Genomic DNA, 20,228 nt, shown 5'->3' with positions numbered 1-20,228 from the left:
CCAAGTGGGAAAGACTGAGGAGAGATGTAATGAAGAAACAAAAAGAGAAAGGAGGAAAAGGAGTGCCTGATTTTTATTTGTTTTTAGGAAGCAGATACACTACACTGCACATCCTACAGGCCACAGACCCATCCGGAAACCCCAAAACTAAAGCAATGACACGATTCTGGATGGGTTCTTACCTCAGAAGACTGAAGATTTTACCCACCGACCTAAAAGTGCCTGTGTCTTTTAGCCTGCCACCATCCTATGCTTTTATCCAGACGTTCTTAAAGCATTTTAACTTGGAGGCAGAGGAGTTGCATGTTTTAACAAACCACCGCTCTTTGATTTCTGTTGTGCAGGAGCGGGAACCAGTGAGTCCAGTGCGTGGGCTCGCGTTCGGCGAGCCCTCAACAGTTTGGTGCAACGTCAACCATTCCGCTCTCCCAAACAGACTCCGGGACCTGTCGTGGATGGTGGCTCATGAGATCCTCCCAGTCAGGTCCGTTATGCACTCCCGGGGCATGTCAGCGATCTCAACCTGCCCGCGACCTGGTTGTGGCGCGCCCGAGTCGGTGAGGCACCTGCTCTGGGAGTGCAGCGCTGCTGCAGACCAGTGGGCAACAGCCGGCTCCTTGCAATTCCCGTACTTGCCAGCAAGGGAGGTCCTCACAGCACAACTCGTGCTCTATGGGGTGAGCCAAACAAAAATAAAAAAGAATGACTTTGCCAAGCAGTGGCTCACCCTAGCCGCTATGAAAGACGCCATGTGGACCTCCAGGAACTTGCTGGTGAGGAAGCGCATGCAGATCCCCCCCGTGGCTGTGATCCGGATGGCCGCAGCGGCGGCTCAAGCGGCCGGAGCTGCAGGCGGCGGGCCTAGGACACATCCACAAAGAAGAATCGCCTCTGTGCCCATTCGGATGAAGGAGCCGGAGCTACACACAAAAAGGTCAAAGCAGCGACGGCCTGGCTCTCCGGGTGAGGCAGGTGGGAAGGAGCAACAGGGTGGGGATCTCCTCTGAGCACCACGACAGGATTCCGAGAGACCTACTGTTTGGGGGAGCGAAATGAGTTTCCCTGGGTAGGGACTCACTGCGCTCCTGCACAAAAAATGGACTTGGAAGAGAGCATTTTAACTAATGCATTCCTTTTTAAAGACACTCAATACAAACTGCTACTCGCATGAGAACTACTTCACATGTAGCTTCTACCTTAGACGACATTGACTTTATCTGTAATATCCCACAAAAAACTTGTTTTATTGTTCTTTTAAATGTGGTTATACAGATTACACTTATTTATTGATGTTTTATTCATAGGTAAAACATATGTCTTAAATATGAAGTTTTTATGAAAATGTGATGTATTAGTGTCAATAAATTTTTTCAAAAAAAAAAAAAAAATCTGTTCTTATCAGTTTAATATCTGATACGTCCTCTATATGAGGACTACATATTAAATGGATTTTTAGGCACAGGGGTTGAAAAAGGGGCTTGCTCCGTTCACTCCACGCATCGACCCGGTACTGCAGTGCCGCCGGGAACGGTGCACTCTTCCCAACTCTTGTGAAATAACAAAACCAGCGGTACATGGTGGTAGTTTCAGGGAGCCGTTGTATTCTGACTTCTAAAATGGAACTATAATCTTTAGAAAAGACGCAGTTTATGAGCACGTCGTGGGATTGAGCTTCCCTGGTTTCTCTGTATGACCATGAACACCAAACTACACACAGAGAACAGAGGAGCTTGACAGACACACACTAAGTTATCTGAGAGTCCCATTTTCAGCTGCAGAGAACAATCACATCAGGGAAGTCGACGTGCAGGCTCAACATCAGCCTCTCAAGCCAACTCTCTGGTAAAATAGGGGAAACGTATGGTTCCAGCACCTATGTAACACATATTTGTCACGGGGACTGTGGCTTACGGCCACACCGCCCTGAACACGCCCGATCTCGTCCGAACTCGGAAGCCAAGCAGGGTCGGGCCTGGTTAGTACTTGGATGGGAGACGGCTTGGGAATACCAGGTGCTGTAAGCATTTTTCTCTCTTGTCTTCTCTTCTCTCTGCATGTCTTTTGTTGAAACATCTGTTGATCACCCTGTGATCCATCTTGCTGATCCTGGATCTGCTAAGGTGTCCCAGGTCATGGTTGCCTTTGATCCTCATACATTTAACTTTGTCCTGACAAAGGAGCAGTTCCAAAAAGTCAAACAGGGACTGCCTTTGCATTTGACGCAGTCAAACTGCATGTGCCTGGAGAAGCCAAAAGGCTTACAGCACCTGGTATTCCCAGGCGGTCTCCCCATCCAAGTACTAACCAGGCCCGACTCTGCTTAGCTTCTGAGATAAAACTCTGGCTTTTAGTCTGCGAAAAGAGAGTGAAAGTGAACTCCACTTTGAGATGGCTCTGGGATTGGGCCGACTGGGAGAATTGCTTGAAAAAAACCTCTACACCCAATGAGCGGTCAGAACAAAGCCTCAACACCCCTAGTCTTTTGCACAGAGTAAAAGACAAAGCAGCCATTGAATAGGGCCCGATTGTTCCTACCTGGTCGGCCGAGGAGCCAGCGTCTCAACCAAGCAAAGCTCACCGTGGGGAAGGTGGCTATACCAACTAGCCTGATGCACTGCTCCCGCAGTGTCAAATTCTCGTACTCTGGTTTCTCTTCATAACGTACAAGTCTTTCGCCTTTTACTAAAGACTTCCGTGGAGAGCAGCATTAATGAGTTGTTTCTATTTTGGGAAGGCTTTACCTTTGCGGCTGAAGCCCATTCTGTCTGTGCAAAGGAAATCTTCTTGCTGTGCCAAGTGACTTCTCGGAGTAGAGTCACCTTATTTCTTGAGACCGTGCCCATGTTCAAAGCCTGGAGCGCTAAATTGTTGTTGTTTGAATGGTGCTCAGTGGAGCGGGCGGGAGTGCAAAGTTGTACCATCTGAAACGGCTGAAGAGTGCTCACTGCAGCGGGTGGGCGGAGGTGCAAAGTGACGCTTTGTAGGCAAAAAAAGAGCACCGCCACAAGTGCGCATTGTGCCAGGAAGGGCTCTCGGACGTGAAACAGTGGAGGGTTATCGCTTCTCGGCCTTTTGGCTAAGATCAAGTGTAGTATCTGTTCTTATCAGTTTAATACCTGATACGTCCTCTATATGAGGACTACATATTAAATGGATTTTTAGGCACAGGGGTTGAAAAAGGGGCTTGCTCCGTTCACTCCACGCATCGACCCGGTACTGCAGTGCCGCCGGGAACGGTGCACTCTTCCCAACTCTTGTGAAATAACAAAACCAGCTGTACATGGTGGTAGTTTCAGGGAGCCATTGTATTCTGACTTCTAAAATGGAACTATAATCTTTAGAAAAGACGCAGTTTATGAGCACGTCGTGGGATTGAGCTTCCCTGGTTTCTCTGTATGACCATGAACACCAAACTACACACAGAGAACAGAGGAGCTTGACAGACACACACTAAGTTATCTGAGAGTCCCATTTTCAGCTGCAGAGAACAATCACATCAGGGAAGTCGACGTGCAGGCTCAACATCAGCCTCTCAAGCCAACTCTCTGGTAAAATAGGGGAAACGTATGGTTCCAGCACCTATGTAACACATATTTGTCACGGGGACTGTGGCTTACGGCCACACCGCCCTGAACACGCCCGATCTCGTCCGAACTCGGAAGCCAAGCAGGGTCGGGCCTGGTTAGTACTTGGATGGGAGACGGCTTGGGAATACCAGGTGCTGTAAGCATTTTTCTCTCTGCATGTCTTTTGTTGAAACATCTGTTGATCACCCTGTGATCCATCTTGCTGATCCTGGATCTGCTAAGGTGTCCCAGGTCATGGTTGCCTTTGATCCTCATACATTTAACTTTGTCCTGACAAAGGAGCAGTTCCAAAAAGTCAAACAGGGACTGCCTTTGCATTTGACGCAGTCAAACTGCATGCGCCTGGAGAAGCCAAAAGGCTTACAGCACCTGGTATTCCCTGGCGGTCTCCCCATCCAAGTACTAACCAGGCCCGACTCTGCTTAGCTTCTGAGATAAAACTCTGGCTTTTAGTCTGCGAAAAGAGAGTGAAAGTGAACTCCACTTTGAGATGGCTCTGGGATTGGGCCGACTGGGAGAATTGCTTGAAAAAAACCTCTACACCCAATGAGCGGTCAGAACAAAGCCTCAACACCCCTAGTCTTTTGCACAGAGTAAAAGACAAAGCAGCCATTGAATAGGGCCCGATTGTTCCTACCTGGTCGGCCGAGGAGCCAGCGTCTCAACCAAGCAAAGCTCACCGTGGGGAAGGTGGCTATGCCAACTAGCCTGATGCACTGCTCCCGCAGTGTCAAATTCTCGTACTCTGGTTTCTCTTCATAACGTACAAGTCTTTCGCCTTTTACTAAAGACTTCCGTGGAGAGCAGCATTAATGAGTTGTTTCTATTTTTGGAAGGCTTTACCTTTGCGGCTGAAGCCCATTCTGTCTGTGCAAAGGAAATCTTCTTGCTGTGCCAAGTGACTTCTCGGAGTAGAGTCACCTTATTTCTTGAGACCGTGCCCATGTTCAAAGCCTGGAGCGCTAAATTGTTGTTGTTTGAATGGTGCTCAGTGGAGCGGGCGGGAGTGCAAAGTTGTACCATCTGAAACGGCTGAAGAGTGCTCACTGCAGCGGGTGGGCGGAGGTGCAAAGTGACGCTTTGTAGGCAAAAAAAGAGCACCGCCACAAGTGCGCATTGTGCCAGGAAGGGCTCTCGGACGTGAAACGGTGGAGGGTTATCGCTTCTCGGCCTTTTGGCTAAGATCAAGTGTAGTATCTGTTCTTATCAGTTTAATATCTGATACGTCCTCTATATGAGGACTACATATTAAATGGATTTTTAGGCACAGGGGTTGAAAAAGGGGCTTGCTCCGTTCACTCCACGCATCGACCCGGTACTGCAGTGCCGCCGGGAACGGTGCACTCTTCCCAACTCTTGTGAAATAACAAAACCAGCTGTACATGGTGGTAGTTTCAGGGAGCCATTGTATTCTGACTTCTAAAATGGAACTATAATCTTTAGAAAAGACGCAGTTTATGAGCACGTCGTGGGATTGAGCTTCCCTGGTTTCTCTGTATGACCATGAACACCAAACTACACACAGAGAACAGAGGAGCTTGACAGACACACACTAAGTTATCTGAGAGTCCCATTTTCAGCTGCAGAGAACAATCACATCAGGGAAGTCGACGTGCAGGCTCAACATCAGCCTCTCAAGCCAACTCTCTGGTAAAATAGGGGAAACGTATGGTTCCAGCACCTATGTAACACATATTTGTCACGGGGACTGTGGCTTACGGCCACACCGCCCTGAACACGCCCGATCTCGTCCGAACTCGGAAGCCAAGCAGGGTCGGGCCTGGTTAGTACTTGGATTGGAGACGGCTTGGGAATACCAGGTGCTGTAAGCATTTTTCTCTCTTGTCTTCTCTTCTCTCTGCATGTCTTTTGTTGAAACATCTGTTGATCACCCTGTGATCCATCTTGCTGATCCTGGATCTGCTAAGGTGTCCCAGGTCATGGTTGCCTTTGATCCTCATACATTTAACTTTGTCCTGACAAAGGAGCAGTTCCAAAAAGTCAAACAGGGACTGCCTTTGCATTTGACGCAGTCAAACTGCATGCGCCTGGAGAAGCCAAAAGGCTTACAGCACCTGGTATTCCCTGGCGGTCTCCCCATCCAAGTACTAACCAGGCCCGACTCTGCTTAGCTTCTGAGATAAAACTCTGGCTTTTAGTCTGCGAAAAGAGAGTGAAAGTGAACTCCACTTTGAGATGGCTCTGGGATTGGGCCGACTGGGAGAATTGCTTGAAAGAAACCTCTACACCCAATGAGCGGTCAGAACAAAGCCTCAACACCCCTAGTCTTTTGCACAGAGTAAAAGACAAAGCAGCCATTGAATAGGGCCCGATTGTTCCTACCTGGTCGGCCGAGGAGCCAGCGTCTCAACCAAGCAAAGCTCACCGTGGGGAAGGTGGCTATACCAACTAGCCTGATGCACTGCTCCCGCAGTGTCAAATTCTCGTACTCTGGTTTCTCTTCATAACGTACAAGTCTTTCGCCTTTTACTAAAGACTTCCGTGGAGAGCAGCATTAATGAGTTGTTTCTATTTTGGGAAGGCTTTACCTTTGCGGCTGAAGCCCATTCTGTCTGTGCAAAGGAAATCTTCTTGCTGTGCCAAGTGACTTCTCGGAGTAGAGTCACCTTATTTCTTGAGACCGTGCCCATGTTCAAAGCCTGGAGCGCTAAATTGTTGTTGTTTGAATGGTGCTCAGTGGAGCGGGCGGGAGTGCAAAGTTGTACCATCTGAAACGGCTGAAGAGTGCTCACTGCAGCGGGTGGGCGGAGGTGCAAAGTGACGCTTTGTAGGCAAAAAAAGAGCACCGCCACAAGTGCGCATTGTGCCAGGAAGGGCTCTCGGACGTGAAACAGTGGAGGGTAATCGCTTCTCGGCCTTTTGGCTAAGACTGCGATCGCCTCCTTTGGGTGGACTATTTTATGCCTTTTCGGCATTAAATTCTCACGCTTTGGAGGTTATTTTTTGTGCGTGGTCAAAGTATTCCAACTCTTTTGTAGTTGCAGTTCTTTGTCAAAATTTTCCTTTATTACCCCTTTTCTTCAGGTTTTTGCTTTTTGAACGAGTTTCAGCTGAAACAGGGTCAGTGTCGGAGTTCCTTTTTTTTTTTTTTTTTTGGAGGAAGGTAAGTATCCCTTTTTAGTACCCTTTTATCCACTTTTTACTCTTTTATTGGGTTTTAGTGTGATATTTATTAGTGTTCTTTTAAGCATTTTATTTAAAAACTGTTTGTGGTGCCTCCATCATGTCGGCTAACTATGCTGGCATGAGGAGGCACCACAGCGCTAGATTTTTATTTAAAGAAAAAGAAGGAAAGCTTTTAGAGATGTCCAGATTGGACTTCTCTCGGAAGCTAATTCAAAACATATTGAACTTCAAGCCAGACGATTTGAATTGCATCCTGTCATTGCCTTTTAACAAAGGTTTCAATGTAAGTTTTCGCACTGCAGCTTTGCTGCAGGAGTTTTGGATGAGATTTGGTAATGTGCAAGCCCAGTTTTCTGCGTTTACTGTTGAGAAACTTACTGACAATACTCTGAAGACAGTAATTGTCAGAATGTTCAATGAAATGGTGAACGCAGAAGATATCTGTATATGGTTGGGAAGATTCTGCACTGTTAAAGGCCAGTCAATGAAGGTGAGGGATGTTGACGGCATCTGGAACTGCGCCTGGAGGGTCCCCATCCAACAATGGCAAGACCCCCAGGGCTTCCAGGGCCTGAAACATCTCCCATCCATGATTGTCTTGGGAGAAAACAGAGGCTACATCCACTACCAGGGACAGCCCAAACTCTGCCGCAAGTGTGGGGAGCACGGGCACCTGGTGGAGGCCTGCACGAAGGTGTTTTGTGGCAAATGTAGAGGAATCGGTCACACCTTCGAAGAGTGTACGAATGGCAGAAAGTGCAATCTCTGTGGAGAATCAAACCACCTCTTCAGAGATTGCCCAAAATCCTTTGCCAACAAATTGAAATCCAAAAAAACGCGGGAAGGAAATGGAGGGCAGACCGAGGCAGTTAACGAGCTACTTGAAACAGCTGGGCTGGAAAATTCAAACTTCCCGCCAAAATCCCTGAATGGTGGACAGCAGTCAGGTGAGGCCGAGGAGGGGGAGGGGCCTGCTACACCCCCACCAATGGAGAGTTCTGGAGAGGAGGAGGTGATGCAGGCAGAAGGCGGAGCTAGTTCAGAATGTGAAGAAGTCCAATCACAGGATGATAGCGAGGATGCCTCCCTCCCAGATGCCCAGCAAACAAAGAGGCTTGCATCAGAATTGTCCTCTGATTCTCCTATAGTCTCAGAGAAGAGGGGAAGAGCTGGGACTACCTCAGACAGTTCATCTGTGGAGGAGCCCAGAGTCTTCCCCTCCAATTCACCAAATGAGGTCTCTTTTTTAAATGTAGTTCTGCAATCAACCCCTAGAGACTCAAAGTTTAACAAAACCTTGCAACAGAGGCCAACCCCCAGAGTCCGACCGGGGAATAGAGCTCAACACCCTCGCCTCTCACCTGTAGAAGTGAAGGAAGAGCTCCATTCACAAGAAATTACATAACTGCTTTTAAGACATTTTAATTGTTTTAACCCCCTTTTAGTCTTTTAAGATGTCATACCTGTTGTTTTTAACCATACTCATGACACTCACTCTCTCAACTATAAATGTGAGAAGTGTAAAGTCGAAAGTTAGAGCCCAGAGTGTTTTATCCTTTCTTAGTTCTTTTAAGTCAGATGTTCTTTTAATACAGGAATGCGGCCTACCGTTTTTAAAGCACTACAGACAGTGGGAGGAGATGTGGCCACAGACATCATTGTGGAGTGGATCCAACCAAAACAAAAATGATGGAGTGGCCATTTTAATCAACAACCCTCAGGTTCTGGTGAAGGGCAGCACTGTGGTGAGAGACGGACGGGCACTTTTAGCATATTTGACTTTTATGGGACAAGATTTTAACCTCTTAAATATTTATGGCTTTAACGAAAAAAATGACCGGTATGACCTTTTAGAAAACCTGCAGTCCCACATGCTAGGTAGGGCACCACTAGTTTTAGGGGGTGATTTTAACTGTATTTTAAGCAGGAGTGACAGAAAAAGAGCAGGGGAATTTTTTAAAGTTGACAAAACATCGGTTTTATTACAGGGCATATGCAAGGATTTTAAACTTCAGGACTGTTTTAAAACCATGCATCCCAGAGAGGAGGGCTTCACCTGGTTCAGTGGTGATGGCACCAGAGCCTCTCGTATAGACTACCTTTTTACACGGGACTGCCCACCAACCGATGCTAGATTGACCCCCGTTTTCTTTTCTGATCACCTGATGCTTTCCTGCACCCTATCACTCTCTTCGGGTGTGACTTCCGGAAGTGGTCTGTGGAAACTAAACTGCTCCCTTTTAAAAGAAGATGAAATAGTTAGTCAGTACCGGGAGCAGTACCACGAGTGGCAGACCCTTCAAGACTTTTACGATACACGTGCACACTGGTGGGAAATGGTGAAGGAAAAGACCCAGACTTTCTTTAGACAGGCAGGTAGGAGAAAAAAGAATAGGGAAAACAGACGCATGATGGGACTGCAGAAGCGACTACAGCGCTATTTTAAATTAAACCAACAAGGGATGGATTTTAATGATGAAATTAAACAAGTGAAAACAGAGATGTCGGTTTTAGCAGATATTAAAAGTAAGGGTGTCATTTTAAGAAGCAGGGAACGAGAAATAGAGGAAGGAGAGAAGTGCACAAGGTATTTTTTTAAGAAAATTGTGAATAAAGGGGGGGCCATTTTAAAGCTAACAAAAGAGAACGGGTGCACAGTTGATTCAATGGAAGAAATTAAACAAGCTGTTGAACAATTTTATCGTGAACTGTACGAACAAAAACCTGTTGAAATGGACACCATGACAGAAGTTTTAAATTTCATAGAAAAAACAGTAAAAGACAGTGTGCTTTTAACCCAAGATTTTACAATTTCAGAGTTAAATAAATGTTTTACAAATTTTAAGAAAGGGAAGTCCCCAGGACAAGATGGACTTCCCTTGGAATTTTATTCGACCTTTTGGGATATTTTAGCACCTGACCTGTTTACTGTTTTTATGGAATTTGAGCAACTTGACCGACTTCCTGACAGTTTTAGAGCAGGGATAGTGACTCTTCTTCACAAAAAAAAAGACAAGACTGACTTGAAGAATTGGAGACCGATTACACTTTTAAACTTTGACTGTAAACTTTTTAGTAAACTTTTAGCCTCACGTATGTCCTTGTTTTTAGAAGACCTGATTCACCCGGATCAAGCCTGTGCCATCCCGGGGAGGAAGATAACCGACAGCCTCGTACTGATCCGAGACACCATCTGTTATGCGAGAGACAGAAACATTCGGCTAGCAGTCCTAAATTTAGACTTTGAGAAAGCCTTTGATCGGGTCTCGCACCAGTAACTTTTCCAGGTACTGCCAAAAATGGGGTTCCCAGAAAGGTTTATAGCTTGGGTGGGTCTGCTGTACCGGGGCATTACCAGCAAATTCCTTGTTAACGGGCATCTGACAAAAGCAGTAAACATCCACTGCGGTGTCCGTCAGGGTTGTCCGTTATCTGCCCTCCTCTACATCATCTGTGTGGAACCACTGGCACAGAGCTTGAGAAGGGACCACCGAATCAATGGGGTGAGAGTCCCGGGGAGCGGGGGACTATCGACAAAGTGTGTTTTATATATGGACGACGTAAACATTTTATGTACAGACCTAATATCCATCAATAGGACTCTGGACTTGACTGACTGGTATGGACGGGCCTCTGGGGCAAAACTAAACAGAAACAAGACCCAAGCCCAATTTTACGGGCCATGGACAGCGACTGAGACTGCAGGACTCCCCGTGACTATAACCCAGACAAAACAGAAAATACTGGGGATTAATTTTGACAAGGAAGGGGGAGGGACATCAAACTGGCCAGACGTGGTAGGGAAAGTAAAGCAAAGACTAGGATACTGGGGACTTAGAGGACTGACCATTGAAGGAAAGGTTTTAATCATCAAAGCCGTGATTTTACCTTTGCTTTTACTAATCAGTTCTGTTTTTATCCCACCTAGAAAAGTGCTTTTAGACCTGGACCGAGCCATTTTTTACTTTCTGTGGGGCTCCAAGTGGGAAAGACTGAGGAGAGATGTAATGAAGAAACAAAAAGAGAAAGGCGGAAAAGGAGTGCCTGATTTTTATTTGTTTTTAGGAAGCAGATACACTACACTGCACATCCTACACGCCACAGATCCATCCGGAAACCCCAAAACTAAAGCAATGACACGATTCTGGATGGGTTCTTACCTCAGAAGACTGAAGATTTTACCCACCGACCTAAAAGTGCCTGTGTCTTTTAGCCTGCCACCATCCTATGCTTTTATCCAGACGTTTTTAAAGCATTTTAACTTGGAGGCAGAGGAGTTGCATGTTTTAACAAACCACCGCTCTTTGATTTCTGTTGTGCAGGAGCGGGAACCAGTGAGTCCAGTGCGTGGGCTCGCGTTCGGCGAGCCCTCAACAGTTTGGTGCAACGTCAACAATTCCGCTCTCCCAAACAGACTCCGGGACCTGTCGTGGATGGTGGCTCATGAGATCCTCCCAGTCAGGTCCGTTATGCACTCCCGGGGCATGTCAGCGATCTCAACCTGCCCGCGACCTGGTTGTGGCGCGCCCGAGTCGGTGAGGCACCTGCTCTGGGAGTGCAGCGCTGCTGCAGACCAGTGGGCAACAGCCGGCTCCTTGCAATTCCCGTACTTGCCAGCAAGGGAGGTCCTCACAGCACAACTCGTGCTCTATGGGGTGAGCCAAACAAAAATAAAAAAGAATGACTTTGCCAAGCAGTGGCTCACCCTAGCCGCCATCAAAGACGCCATGTGGACCTCCAGGAACTTGCTGGTGAGGAAGCGCATGCAGATCCCCCCCGTGGCTGTGATCCGGATGGCCGCAGCAGCGGCTCAAGCGGCCGGAGCTGCAGGCGGCGGGCCTAGGACACATCCACAAAGAAGAATCGCCTCTGTGCCCATTCGGATGAAGGAGCCGGAGCTACACACAAAAAGGTCAAAGCAGCGACGGCCTGGCTCGCCGGGTGAGGCAGGTGGGAAGGAGCAACAGGGTGGGGATCTCCTCTGAGCACCACGACAGGATCCCGAGAGACCTACTGTTTGGGGGAGCGAAATGAGTTTCCCTGGGTAGGGACTCACTGCGCTCCTGCACAAAAAATGGAGTTGGAAGAGAGCATTTTAACTAATGCACTCCTTTTTAAAGACGCTCAATACAAACTGCTACTCGCATGAGAACTACTTCACATGTAGCTTTTACATTAGACGACATTGACTTTATCTGTAATATCCCATGGAAAACTTGTTTTATTGTTGTTGTTTTAAATGTGGTTATACAGATTACACTTATTGATTGATGTTTTTATTCATAGGTAAAACAAATGTCTTAAATATGAAGTTTTTGTGAAAATAGGATGTATTAGTGTCAATAAATTTTTTCAAAAGAAAAAAAAAATCTGTTCTTATCAGTTTAATATCTGATACGTCCTCTATATGAGGACTACATATTAAATGGATTTTTAGGCACAGGGGTTGAAAAAGGGGCTTGCTCCGTTCACTCCACGCATCGACCCGGTACTGCAGTGCCGCCGGGAACGGTGCACTCTTCCCAACTCTTGTGAAATAACAAAACCAGCGGTACATGGTGGTAGTTTCAGGGAGCCGTTGTATTCTGACTTCTAAAATAGGACTATAATCTTTAGAAAAGACGCAGTTTATGAGCACGTCGTGGGATTGAGCTTCCCTGGTTTCTCTGTATGACCATGAACACCAAACTACACACAGAGAACAGAGGAGCTTGACAGACACACACTAAGTTATCTGAGAGTCCCATTTTCAGCTGCAGAGAACAATCACATCAGGGAAGTCGACGTGCAGGCTCAACATCAGCCTCTCAAGCCAACTCTCTGGTAAAATAGGGGAAACGTATGGGAATACCAGGTGCTGTAAGCATTTTTCTCTTCTCTCTGCATGTCTTTTGTTGAAACATCTGTTGTGACACATATTTCTGAATAATATGCATCCTATTCTAATACAAAGCTTTTATACTAGTCTCATGCCATTACTACATGGAACAATTTTCTATTAATATCCCATAGTTATACAGATTTATAACTACAGTAATGCAATCGTGTCAGCCTCTGTGCTTTTTTCCCCTCTATAACTTGTAAACTAAACAACTGGTAATACTATACAGGATGGCTGTGTGTGTGTGTGTTAGTGTGTGTGTGTCTGTCTGTGTGTGTTTACAGAAGCAAATGGATCCTCTGATGCCTGTGCTGTCCATCCTGGACACAAGCTTCCCTAAGGACAGGCAGCAGTGTGTGCTTGGGATGACCAAGGAGGCCAAGGACTTCCTTAAGGCACATGCACGGGACCGTGAGACAGTGGACCTTAGGCTGAGAGACTCAGACAAGGCTTACAAAGAAGGTGAGAAGAGTGCATGCACAACCCTGTGCTTACAACTGCACTACTGTCTAGGCAAGATTACTTTAATTTTGTTCCCCCTTATTTATCTGTCTACAGCTTTGAAGAAATGCCAGATAGTCACACCCTCTCCAACTGAAGCGCAAGTCCTGGGGCAGCTGGTGATGACCTTTGGCCAGTACACCAGCAAGAGCTTCAAGTGGCTGGTCGAGAATGATGTCGGCTACTGCAAATAGTAAGTGTGGTACACTAAATGTGATCGCCATGTGAATAGTGTTATAACTTAATAGTACTGTATCACTATGTTACATTACTATGCCATTTCAGCATCGTCGACCGCCACATGAAGGAGATGAGGCACCCTGAGAAGAGGAAGACCATCAACGACGAGTGGCTGAAGGAGCAGCTGGTCAAGTACGCGCACCTCTTCACCACCGTCTCGTGCCACCTGGAGGTGAATGTGGACCGGGCCATCTATGGACAGGGGAGGTTCAAGTCGTTCACCTACCTGGAGATGTGGCAGTGGTACAGCCTGCACAAGAGGCTCCTGGCGGATCCTCAGGCTGGCAGCGACGCTGAGAGGAAGAGGGCGCAGGAGGCCTACACGTCGGTGACACAGTGGCTCCTCATGAAGGAGGATGACATCAATTCAAAGGCCCTGAAGAGGTTCAGAAAGTACATTATGGACAAGGAGGTATGTGTGCAGGTGAACATGTGTATAAAGGAATAACATAACAAATGTATTGAGCACAACTGAAATGTAATATTCCTCCTAATACCTCAGCAGGGTGTAGCCACTCCTTCCACCGCGTCTGCTTCCTCCAGCAAGCCCCCAGCAGCATCTGCAGCAGCAGCAGCAGCACCACCCACCATCAGCAAGGCCCCTCCATCACCTCCTCCTGCATCTCCCTCCATCACCAGCAAGGCTCGTCCATCAGCCACACCTACCTCCACCACAAAGCCCCCTTCAGCACCAGCAGCAGCAGCAGCATCCCCCACCACCACCGCGAAGCCGAAGAAGAAGGCCTCCTCCAAGTCGGCTGCCCCAACACCATCGCCTGCCACCCCAGCACCCTCATTCCACAGTGTGGATATACTATAATCAATGTGTTTTGGGTTTTTTTGTATTTACAGAGAGCCAGTCACAGGAGGCAGTTGGTGGTGAAGACGCCATCCTGTTTGAAGGATGGCACAAATCCTGGGAGGCTGAGGACAGCGGGCTGCCCGAGCAAGACATTAAGTGGCTGAAGGAGGATGAGGAGAGGGGGCTCTTTCTGAAGCCGCGGCCCTTCTCTGACATGTACGGCAGGAAGAGGTGGAGGAAGGCCCTGAAGAGTGAAAAGATGTGGTTCCACCCTCCCGAGATGCCCGGTGTGGTGGATGGCAGCGCGGTCCCCGTGGCAGACAGTTTCTTCCGACACCGCGTCTTCTTCTGGAGGCCAGTTGGTGTGTGGCGCTACAGCGTCCGCTGCACCGAGCCCGGCTGCCCTGCCAAGGACAACCCGAAGGCTTTCCTGTACCGCTGTGGCTACGGCAACACGGTGAGGCCCATCTGTGACATCAACGGCTGGTAAATGACTGATACTGAGGCCCAGTGACTGATCTTGACTTGTCTGAACTTTTTTTTTCTCTTATCTTTGATGTCACTTTATGTTGTTGTTTGTGTATATAGTTTCCTGATTGCACTCCTACATGCACATGTATACAGTTCTCATTTTTATTGTTCACTTACACTTGATTTCTTGTTTGTTCCCATATCTGCTGTGGCACATACTCCACATGGCTCTTCTGTCTGCAGACTGCTCCTGGTCAGTCAGTCTGTCTGTCTCTCTCTTTCTCACACACACACACTTAATTTCAAATATCTTTTCATGACAAATGTGCACTATACATGTCTTCACTTTGTTTACCAAATGAGCATGCAACTTGTTTGTTCCCATATCTGCTGTTGCACATGGCTCTCTCTCCTGTCTGCCCACTGCTCCTGGTCAGTCAGTCTGTCTCTGTCTCACACACACACACACTCTCCCTCCACCTCCACCTCACCCGCCCCCAGCCCCCCCCCTTCTCGCTCTCTCTCCCCCTCACACACTTAATTTCAAATGTCTTGTCATGAAAAATGTGCACTATACATGTCTTAACTTTGTTTACTAAATGAGAATGCACTTGAATAAATGCACTTCAGCCATTAAAGTGCCTTGAATCACAGTAGCAGTGTGTTGTGTCATTTCTTATTCCAAGTCAACACTTTCAATGTTCTCCTTCAATCTATTCATTATAATGTAACCTACCAGTAATTATAATCATTCCTGATATACCATCATCTGTAATAATAAACACATGAACAGCATACAACTGTGAAGAAATAAAAAAAGTTTATTGACTTAATAGACAATGTTGCAGAGGTAACAGTGTGTCATTTCCCCCATAATCAATGTCTCCATCACCATGTAGGCCTCAAACCAGCGGGTCGACCAATGGGAAGACAAAAATAAGAGCTTTAGAGGTTTTGTTTACGTTCACATCCACATGTTTCTAAAAATAGCCACACCAATTAGTCTCATGTCTTTTTTTAACCACCTTTTTCTTTTTTTCATACAATACCAAGTACCAGCTGGTGGGTGAAAATAAATAAATCACTCAAATGAAGTGATCAATAGACAGCAATGCAAGCATTAAAACACAATTCAATGTCCATCCATCCATTATCTATACCGCTGAATCCGTCGATCGGGTCGCGGGCGGGCTGGAGCCTATCCCAGCAGTCAATGGGCGAGAGGCGGGGTACACCCTGGACAGGCCGCCAGTCCATCGCAGGGCCACAATTCAATGTCCAACACTCCCAATTAGACAAAACACTTGTATAAAACGATCATTTAAGTCGTATTTTGTACATTTCCCTAGATTCACCCTGAAACAAAACTTCACCACATAGCCTGGCAGCTTTTGACAGCTAATTGACCAATAGTACAGCATGCCCATGATTTCCCATCCCTCCCTCTCCATGGATTTGATTGACAAATCTTTTACCCAATAATATGCCTTATTTGTCTTACAGTCTACATCCGATTTTGCACTTTGTACGCGCTGAGGGCCATTCGCAAGAATCAGCACAGCATTGTGTGCAATGGCTGAGCCTCATCCTGGGTGAACCACCTTCTTGATCATGGTATCTCCCCTGCCAGGTAAGTATGAGTTGGAACTGTCAGAGGCTGACACCTCTTTTCCAGGTGCCTCACTCGGCCGGACGGTGCAGCAAATTCAACTGTCTGCAGTGCAATGCCAGCAGCTAACCTGAATCTGAAAAGCTTGCAGATTAAAACAGTCCGGCTTTTCTTCATCTTTCTGATCAGTTCTTGTTTCAACAACCAAGGAACTTGAAGCACAAATTGATTTAGTTTTTCCACTCTCCCCGTCTCTAGAGCCACACCCGGCCCTCACCCACCCACACTGGGAAAATTCTTAGTTGAAGCAAACCCTCACGGCTTAATATCTCCAGTGCAGAAATGCTGCCGTATTCTCATCTCGTTGTTGCCATCACTAAGGCAACGCCCACCTGCCTGGGGTGACTGCACCGTATGACCTCACCTGACAACTGCGCAGCTGCATATCAGCTGTGCAGACCTGCCGCAGCATTCAGCAAACCTTGCAAAACATGGGTTTTAAAGATGGAGAGGTGTCCTTAAAGCAGCAACGCCAGGACAAAAACCAAGGTAGAGTTGCCCAGGGATATTTACGTTATACAGTCAAATCAGGGGAGAGCGCGAACGCAGTCCCCCACTACCAGAAATTATGCAGTCGAGATTCCCACATTTAGGGAATTTCGCAAGGGTCAGTACAGCCAGTGTGCAATGGCTGAGCCTCGTCCTGGGTGAACCACCTTCTTGATCATGGTATCTCCCCTGCCAGGTAAGTATGAGTTGGAACTGTCAGAGGCTGACACCTCTTTTCCAGGTGCCTCACTCGGCCGGACGGTGCAGCAAATTCAACTGTCTGCAGTGCCATGCCAGCAGCTAACCTGAATCTGAAGAGCTTGCAGATTAAAACACTTCGGCTTTTCTTCATCTTCCTGATCAGTTCTTGTTTCAACAACCAAGGAACTTTGAGCACAATTTGATTTAGTTTTTCCACTCTCCCCATCTCTAGAGCCACACCCACCCACACTGGGAAAATTCTTAGTTGAGGCAAACCCTCACGGCTTAATATCTCCAGTGCAGAAATGCTGCCGTATTCTCATCTCGTTGTTGCCATCACTAAGGCAACGCCCACCTGCCTGGGGTGACTGCACTGTATGACCTCACCTGACAACTGCGCAGCTGCATATCAGCTGTGCAGACCTGCCGCAGCATTCAGCAAACCTTGCTAAACATGGGTTTTAAAGATGGAAAGGTGTCGTTAAAGCAGCAGCGCCAGGACAAAAACCAAGGTTGAGTTGTCCAGGGATATTCACGTTATACCGTCAAATCAGGGGAGAGCGCGAACGCAGTCCCCCACTACCAGAAATTATGCAGTCGAGATTCCCACATTTGGGGAATTCGCAAGGGTCAGCACAGCCGGTGTGCAATGGCTGAGCCTCGTCCTGGGTGAACCACCTTCTTGATCATGGTATCTCCCCTGCCAGGTAAGTATGAGTTGGAACTTTCAGAGGTTGACACCTCTTTTCCACGTGCCTCACTCGGCCGGACGGTGCAGCAAATTCAACTGTCTGCTGTGCCATGCCAGCAGCTAACCTGAATCTGAAAAGCTTGCAGATTAAAACAGTCCGGCTTTTCTTCATCTTTCTGATCAGTTCTTGTTTCAACAACCAAGGAACTTGGAGCAAAAATTTATTTAGTTTTTCCACTCGCCCCATCTCTAGAGCCACACCCAACCCACACTGGGAAAATTCTTAGTTGAGGAAAACCCTCACGGCTTAATATCTCCAGTGCAGTCATGCTGCCGTATTCAGCAAAACTTGCCAACATCCACTTCATTGTTCACATGTGCTCTTTTTTTTCATCTTTTTGCTGCCATCTCTAATAGTGATGTGTCGGTCGCGAACGATCCGGCTCTAAGAGCCGGCTCTTTGAAGTGAACGACAGGAACCGGCTCCATAATGGGAGCCATTTTGGGATCCTATTTGGGAGACGTTTTTTTTTCTTTCAGTATCTCGCTGTCTCTCTGCCTCCCTGTCAGTGCCACAGAGCCGACAGTTTTTTTCCCACGTCATTTTTTTTGTCCTTCGGACCGGTGCCTCGCTGTCTCTCCCATCTCCCTCCCCCTCACTCTCACTCTCCCTCTCCTTGCGCGTTTTTCTCTGCTTCTGCCAGTGCTAGACGGGGATATATGGGGAGCCGTTGTGGAGCCGAAAGAGACGGCTCTCCACAGTAAGTCGAGCCATTAGAGCCGCATCTGGAAAAAGACCCGAAAATCCCATCACTAATCTCTAAGATCCCAGAGCAGGTGCCTCACCGACTCGGGCGCGCCACAACCAGGTCGCGGGCAGGTTGAGATCGCTGACATGCCCCGGGAGTGCATAACGGACCTGACTGGCAGGATCTCATGAGCCACCATCCATGACAGGTCCCGGAGTTTGTTTGGAAGAGCGGAATGGTTGACGTTGCACCAAACTGTTTAGTGCTCGCCAAACGCGAGCCCACGCACTGGACTCACTGGTTCCCGCTCCTGCACAACAGAGATCAGAGAGCGGTGGTTTGTTAAAACATGCAACTCCTCTGCCTCCAAGTTAAAATGCTTTTAGAACGTCTGGATAAAAGCATAGGATGGTGGCAGGCTAAAAGACACAGGCACTTTTAGGTCGGTGGGTAAAATCTTCAGTCTTCTGAGGTAAGAACCCATCCAGAATCGTGTCATTGCTTTAGTTTTGGGGTTTCCGGATGGGTCTGTGGCCTGTAGGATATGCAGTGTAGTGTATCTGCTTCCTAAAAACAAATAAAAATCAGGCACTCCCTTTCCTCCTTTCTCTGTTTGTTTCTTCATTACATCTCTCCTCAGTCTATCCCACTTGGAGCCCCACAGAAAATAAAAAATGGCTCGGTCCAGGTCTAAAAGCACTTTCCTAGGTGGGATTAAAACAGAACTGATTAGTGTCACAGCCCCTGGGGCTTGTGCTGGGCATGTCTCTCTCCTCCCTCTTTCTTTGTCTCCTCCCTGAGACCAGGAAGCTGATTGGAGTGTGCAGCAGTGATTGCGGCAGCTCGTACACCTGGCCGTCCGTGGGAGTGGTTTTAAGCCGCCTTATTTTGTTAATTCTTCCCTTTTGGTTCCTGGCTGGGTTTGTGAGAACAGCATTGTGTTTTGGGTTTGTTTGGTTTATCCTTTTTTTAATGTTTCGCACCATACAACACCTTTGCAGTACATTTATGCTCCATAACACCATTACACTACTGATGACTGATTGCCACATCCCATTGTTTTACTTTTGTTGAATTTGTAGCTTAAGTTCGAATTGTTTAAATAAATTTGATTTCCTTATAACTTACAAACCGCGTGCTTCCTCCTTTTTGATAAGGCTTTTGAGCCAGGTCGTGTCAAATTGGGGGCTCGTCCTTGTTCTATTTGCTAAAGTTTATTGGGTAGTTTCTGAGCTTGGGGTTGTTGGTGGTGGCTTGATTGCTGCGCACCTGAGTGCTGATTACCCACTGCCCTGCTGGGGGAGGGGTTGTTGGAAGTTTGCATGGCTTCAGTGGTTAGGTGAGGAGTTTCTCCTGGTGGTACTGTTGTTGGGGGTAGGTTGAAACTCTGACCTGGTTGTTTTGAGGAAGTGCATGGTTTGGTATTGAAGTTGATTTGGTTCTAGTTTGAAGGTAGTTTGTGTTGTGATAATTTAGTTTATGCGCGCTGTTTGTTAATGTTTTGGGCTGGTTGTCAGGGTAAATGTTGGTTGGTGTGTCACATTGGACCGTGTGTTCCCTCTGTTAGGCTAAGTGCATTTTCCCTTTGGTATCTGCTCATCTGTCCATAGTGTGGGGTGACGGCGGTTAGAGCAGTTGTCTCGGGGGCATGTCCATGGTTTTGGTGGTGTTGCCAGATGACTGGTCACATCACCACACCAGTGGGTTTCAGTGCATAAATACCCGCTGCCAGATCCCCTGAAGACTAGGGTTGAGTTGGTTTAGGTTAGTTTTGGTTAGGCAGTTTAGTTAGTGGGGGGG

The 20,228-nt window shown here is 47.3% G+C and overlaps 10 non-coding genes and 3 pseudogenes across 10 annotated transcripts; 10 read left to right on the top strand and 3 right to left on the bottom strand.

Moving 5' to 3' along the window:
* The first annotated feature begins 1,360 nt into the window (after positions 1 to 1,360).
* LOC142370254 (U2 spliceosomal RNA) lies at positions 1,361 to 1,541 on the top strand (annotated as a pseudogene).
* A 364-nt stretch (positions 1,542 to 1,905) lies between these two features.
* On the top strand, positions 1,906 to 2,024 carry LOC142400967 (5S ribosomal RNA). Its single transcript, XR_012773018.1, has one exon. It is a non-coding gene; the product is annotated as a 5S ribosomal RNA (ribosomal RNA).
* Positions 2,025 to 2,638: 614 nt separating this feature from the next.
* Positions 2,639 to 2,751, top strand: LOC142374120 (U5 spliceosomal RNA). Its single transcript, XR_012768646.1, has one exon. It is a non-coding gene; the product is annotated as a U5 spliceosomal RNA (small nuclear RNA).
* Positions 2,752 to 3,056: 305 nt separating this feature from the next.
* LOC142368419 (U2 spliceosomal RNA) lies at positions 3,057 to 3,247 on the top strand. Its single transcript, XR_012767346.1, has one exon. It is a non-coding gene; the product is annotated as a U2 spliceosomal RNA (small nuclear RNA).
* Positions 3,248 to 3,611: 364 nt separating this feature from the next.
* LOC142400954 (5S ribosomal RNA) lies at positions 3,612 to 3,730 on the top strand. The gene has a single exon (XR_012773016.1). It is a non-coding gene; the product is annotated as a 5S ribosomal RNA (ribosomal RNA).
* A 597-nt stretch (positions 3,731 to 4,327) lies between these two features.
* Positions 4,328 to 4,440, top strand: LOC142370783 (U5 spliceosomal RNA). The gene has a single exon (XR_012767883.1). It is a non-coding gene; the product is annotated as a U5 spliceosomal RNA (small nuclear RNA).
* A 305-nt stretch (positions 4,441 to 4,745) lies between these two features.
* On the top strand, positions 4,746 to 4,936 carry LOC142367802 (U2 spliceosomal RNA). The gene has a single exon (XR_012767179.1). It is a non-coding gene; the product is annotated as a U2 spliceosomal RNA (small nuclear RNA).
* Positions 4,937 to 5,300: 364 nt separating this feature from the next.
* LOC142375745 (5S ribosomal RNA) lies at positions 5,301 to 5,419 on the top strand. Its single transcript, XR_012769045.1, has one exon. It is a non-coding gene; the product is annotated as a 5S ribosomal RNA (ribosomal RNA).
* Positions 5,420 to 6,033: 614 nt separating this feature from the next.
* Positions 6,034 to 6,146, top strand: LOC142374115 (U5 spliceosomal RNA). The gene has a single exon (XR_012768644.1). It is a non-coding gene; the product is annotated as a U5 spliceosomal RNA (small nuclear RNA).
* A 5,930-nt stretch (positions 6,147 to 12,076) lies between these two features.
* On the top strand, positions 12,077 to 12,256 carry LOC142370354 (U2 spliceosomal RNA; annotated as a pseudogene).
* A 3,867-nt stretch (positions 12,257 to 16,123) lies between these two features.
* On the bottom strand, positions 16,124 to 16,267 carry LOC142366709 (U1 spliceosomal RNA; annotated as a pseudogene).
* Positions 16,268 to 16,826: 559 nt separating this feature from the next.
* Positions 16,827 to 16,991, bottom strand: LOC142366165 (U1 spliceosomal RNA). Its single transcript, XR_012766731.1, has one exon. It is a non-coding gene; the product is annotated as a U1 spliceosomal RNA (small nuclear RNA).
* A 548-nt stretch (positions 16,992 to 17,539) lies between these two features.
* On the bottom strand, positions 17,540 to 17,703 carry LOC142401829 (U1 spliceosomal RNA). Its single transcript, XR_012773220.1, has one exon. It is a non-coding gene; the product is annotated as a U1 spliceosomal RNA (small nuclear RNA).
* Between the last annotated feature and the right edge of the window lie 2,525 nt (positions 17,704 to 20,228).

The sequence above is a fragment of the Odontesthes bonariensis genome, chromosome 2 (assembly GCF_027942865.1).
Source record: "Odontesthes bonariensis isolate fOdoBon6 chromosome 2, fOdoBon6.hap1, whole genome shotgun sequence".
Classification (NCBI taxonomy): domain Eukaryota; kingdom Metazoa; phylum Chordata; class Actinopteri; order Atheriniformes; family Atherinopsidae; genus Odontesthes; species Odontesthes bonariensis.
The sequence above is the reverse complement of the archived record's forward strand: the minus strand, read 5'-3'. Positions and strand labels throughout refer to the sequence as shown.